The sequence below is a fragment of the Leptonychotes weddellii genome, chromosome 13 (assembly GCF_054177405.1).
Source record: "Leptonychotes weddellii isolate Sample4059 chromosome 13, ASM5417740v2, whole genome shotgun sequence".
Classification (NCBI taxonomy): domain Eukaryota; kingdom Metazoa; phylum Chordata; class Mammalia; order Carnivora; family Phocidae; genus Leptonychotes; species Leptonychotes weddellii.
This window is the reverse complement of record NC_138381.1, coordinates 22,436,983-22,442,112: the sequence shown is the minus strand read 5'-3', so window position 1 is coordinate 22,442,112 and position 5,130 is coordinate 22,436,983.

Sequence of the window (5,130 nt, the reverse complement as noted above, 5' to 3'; positions counted from 1 at the left end):
CTTTAGGAAAAGTGAGTGGTCTGTAGAGAGCAGAGTATAACTGCTCAGAGGCTGGCGAACTGGTGAGAACCTTCCTTAGATGGTAAGAGATGTCTTCTTGCTCTCCTCACACCTTCTCTATAAACAGGATGGGTGAATTCATCTTCCACCTTCCTGAGTAGAGGTAAGTGGATCTTTGCCAAGCTGTGGAGCCAAGGTAGAGAAAGCCATACTTTCTGGAGGCTCTGTGCTTCTTGGGAACTTCTGCCAGGCTCTAGGGAGCTCCTGGAAGCTTGATCTTCATGCTCACACAAAGAAACAGTTCCCCTGCTTGTCTGGGCACCATGGGACATCTTGGAGAAGCTAGGAGGACATGTGGACTATATCCAGGCTAGGTGGCCAGGGGTCTGGATTTAGCTTGGGTAAGTCTGGGTTGGCTTTTTCTTCCCTGGAGATTTGTTTTTCCCTTTTGTTTTCCCTCAAGATCCTAAGCCAGGAGATATCCAAGAAGAAGAAAGAAGCAGGTCCCAGACACCAAGGTTGTGGGCATGACCACCAAGGGGGTAAGGCTGCATTCCTCTAACCAGTTGATTGCTCATGTGATGGTATAAACCAGACCCCTTAGCTAGCCTAGTTTTGCTGTGATTTATCCCACACACATTGCTCTGTGCATCAGTTGTGGTTGTGGGGCCACTCAGCTCCCTGTGCTGGGCTTGAGCCTGGAAAATGTCAGGCTGTGACTGCCCATACATAAACAACCAGCCACTTCTGGGCTGAGGACAGTTTTCCACTCACCTGGCTCCAGATTTCCAGGGTCTCTGTCTGTCTGTGTTTATGTCTTGACTCTGTGAGTAGAGTCTCCTTCCTGGGGAGGCCTGTTCTCGGGGGCCAAGACTGGTGGTTACCTACTCCCCACAAGGCAAGGAGCTGGGCAGTCACACCTGAGTCCTTCAGAACACTCCAGACCTTTTGAGAAAGGCAGCCAGGATCTGTTCTGGGCTAGAGCAAAACTGGGTGGGGATCAATACTATGGACCCAGTGAATAATTCCCTTGTGGTGTGATTCAAGGGGAAGCTCCCTTGTTCAAACACATCTACTCTCCCTTGTGTTGCTCAAAATTCTGCCTAGGGGTGACTCAAATAAAAAAGTTGCAATAATAATAATGAATATATTTCTTGTTTGAATTGCACTTTCCAGATTTCAATAGCTTGTTTAGTGTCCATGTCAGGTCCACAGTAGATGGGTCAGGAATTATTCCCACTCTGTTCTAGATGGGGACACTGGGAGCATCAAGGAGAAGAAGCAGGCTCTGGTTGGGGGTCAGGTGGCCTGGGTCCTCTCTTCATTCTGTCCCTGTTGCTTTGTCACTGTCACAAATGACTCCTTCTCTGAACTTAGTTTCCATATTTGAATATATTCCATAATTGATACAATTCTTTTCATTTAAATTTGACATATTTGGGACACTTGGCTGGCTCAGTCAGTGGAGCATGTGACTTTTGATCTTGGGGTTATTGAGTTTGAGCCCCACGTTGGATGTAGCGATTACTTCAAAAATACAATCATAAATAAATAAATAAATAAATAAGACACTATCAGTTCAATGTAGACCTTTATGTACTGATATGAAAGGGTATCCAAGATAAGTTGCTAAGTACAAATGTGGAATGTGGGTATAATCTCCTACTATTTGAGTTTAAGAAAAAACGGCTGTATATCCACCCATCTGCCTGATTGTATTTGTGCCTCAACACCACTGGGAAGATATACAGAGCACGCTGTCGGCAGGGGTGGGCGTGGAGGGTGGTAGGAGGGAGGAAGTCAGGGGTGAGTGGGAGATTGACTTCTCTCCATATTCCTTTGAACCTTTTAATTTTCTGCCATGTATAAATAAAATATAAAAAGCATTTTAGGGCGCCTGGGTGGCTCAGTTGGTTGGGCGACTGCCTTCGGCCCAGGTCATGGTCCTGGAGTCCCAGGATCGAGTCCCGCATCGGGCTCCCTGATGGCGAGGAGCCTGCTTCTCCCTCTGACCCTCCCCCCTCTCATGCTCTCTGTCTCTCATTCTCTCTCTCTCAAATAAATAAATAAATCTTAAAAAAAAAAAAAAAGCATTTTATATTGGAGATCTTAAGGTTTTCTTTTGGAGCCAATGGGATGATATAGATGGTATGAGATGCTTTAGGTATATAAAGGGATTATTACCATCGGAGGACTACCTTAAAGACTGTTATCAGCCATTAGACTTGACAATTGTGTATTGGGAAAATTACGGGCTTAGGAATTGAACAGACATGAGTAAAACTTGGCCTCTGGCTTTCTCATCTAAAAGTCTTGGGAGAGGGTGCTTGGGTGGCTCAGTCGTTAAGCGTTTGCCTTCGGCTCAGGTCATGATCCCAGGGTCCTGGGATCGAGCCCCGCATTGGGCTCCCTGCTCCGCGGGAGGCCCGCTTCTCCCTCTCCCACTCCGCCTGCTTGTATTCCTTCTCTCACTGTGTCTCTCTCTGTCAAATAAACAAAATCTTTAAAAAAATAAATAAATAAATAAAAGTCTTGGGAGAGAAGGAAGGAATGACAGCTATTACGAGCTATAAGAAATAAAACGAAAACATGAAATCACAGATGTAACATAGGGCTTGTCCTTCTCCCCTCCCATGACTGTGTGAGCAGGACTCTGGGAGATGGAAAAGTGTTCTGTGTTTCAAGTAAGTTTTGACATCAGATAAGTTCTCTAGGGCAGCACTCTCCAATACAAATGCAATGCAAGCCATATATGTACTTCTAGGTTTTCTAATGGCCTCATTAAAAAGAAAAGCATAGAGAAACAGGTGACATTAATTTTAGTAATATGTTTAAATTAGCCCAATATATTTAAAATATAATTTTAGTACATAATCAACATAAAAGTATTCCTAGGATATTACATTTGTTCACACCGAGTCTTTGAAATCACATATATTTTACACTTACAGCACACCTCAGTTCGGCCCAGCTCTATTCGGACCTCCTCTGGTCAATCGCCACCTGGGGCTAACAGTTGTCCTACTGGGGAGAGCACTGGACAGTGTGGGCTCTGTGCCAGGAATGACACCGGGGAAGGCTCCAGATAACCCAGAGGCCTGGGGCTGGGGTTTAAAGGAGGAAGGTGATGGAGGGAAACCCATGTTTGTCCAGTGCAGGCTGTGATTAGGTAACAAAAACACAGAACATGCTTGAGTAAATAAATAAGGGGCTGAACACTCTGCCCTGTGAGGCTGTCCTCCCATCACCCTGAGAAAGGTCAAGTCAAGTGCTTTCACTGCTGTGGCAAAGTAGAAAGGGAACTGGTTGGGAGGTGAGGACAGAGGACAGGGAAAGGGCTGGACATTGTCAAATGTGGGCGATTTCCCTGTCACCCACTCTCCTGGGCTTTTTCCCTCCTCCTCAGTTTTTGCTGGAAGCTCTTTGCCCAAGTCCTGAATGTTGCTGCTCCTCCTGTCTTCACGTGGGGGTCTGAGCCTTCCTCTCTCCCTTCACTATACAAGGCTCTCTCCTCATGGTGCCAGATTTGTCCATGGGCTCACTCTCCAGCCCTAAGAGCTCCTTGAGCTAAAGTCTACTGCACTGAGTCCAGAGTCTTGCCCAAATCCCCACTGGACCTGCCGTCCCTGCCTTCCCACGCTTGCTCCTCCTCCCCTGACCCCTCCTTCAGTTGCCTGAGTCAGAAACTTGGTAATAAAATGTGACTCCTTTCCTTCCTAAATCACCACCAAACCTTGTCAGTTCTGTCTCCCAAATAGCTACTGAATGTTAAGAGAGATTTCTCGCTGTATCACTGCAATAGCCTCCTAATGGGGTCTTCTGCATCTAATTTTGCCCATACTCAGTCTGCTCTCCAACTTGCAGACTTTCTAAAGTTTCAATTCCATCCTATAACTTTTTGGCCTAAACACGTCCATCTCTCACCAACATCCCTGGATGAAGTCCAGGGTCTGTGTGTGTCCCCAGCCTGGGGCTGAGACCTTGTCTCCCTCCACTTCTACCCTTGGCCTCTGCGGTGGGTTGAAGAGTGAGCCCCCAAATTCATGTCTACCTGGAACCTCAGAATGTGACTTTATTTGGAGATAGGGTCCTTGCAGATATAATTAAAGATTGAGATGTGTTCATTCTGGATCAGGTGGGCCCTCAATCCAGGGACAAGTGTCCTTAGGAGAGGAGAGGACATAAAGATGCCCATGAAGAAGAAGTCCACGTGAAGACAGAGGCAGGGATTGGAGTGATGGAGCCACAGACATCAAGGATTGCTGGAGCCACCGGAAGCAGGAAGAAGCGAGGATGGGGATTCTCCCGTCGAGCCCACAGACACCTTGATTTTGGATTTCTAGCTGGCAGAACTGTGGGGGGTTACATTTCTGTTGCTTTAATCCACCAAGTCTGTGGTAGTCTGTTACGGCAGCCCAACGAAATCAACACACTCTGTTTCAACTGTAATGAGTAATTGCATTTCTTTATACTTGCTCTTCCTTCAGTGTCTTCCCCTGCCCTGCCTCCCTTCCCCTTCAGCCTGACTCCCGGAAGCCTCTTGAAGTGTTCCCAGCTGGGTTAGGCGCGTCTCCTCTGTGTCTTCGGAGCACTTGGCACTCTGTGTACCAGTTGCCTCTCTACTTGCCTGAATCCCCCACTGGACTGGGAGCCCTGTGGTGACAGGGACATCTTAGAGACACAACCATGATCCATGCACCCCCTTCCCCCATGCCCAGACAACACCTGGCCTGCAGCAGATGCTGAGTAAGCGTTTGTGGAAGGACTGAACGCTCGCTCTTCTGTCAACTAGTATTCTTTGTGGGTATTATTTCTAGTTATCCTTCCAAAAGACTTGTAAGTCTATTATTTATTTTCAATTCAAGACACGGAAACCAAGGCTAAGGGCCTCCAGGGGCTGACCTGAGGGGCATAAAGTTCACTCTATTTACAGGCCTAGTAGTTAATGGGAGTTTACAAATGTATCTTGGGCTCTACAAAGCCTGGCTGTCAAAGCTATAGTTTTCACTGTTCAAAGTCCAAAAGTCAGACTTCACTGAGGAACGTGCTTATGATACCCAGTGGGAAGCAGTGGCGGTCATCGTGATGTTGAGCAAGGAGCTCCAACCTGCACGTCCAGACACAGGAAAC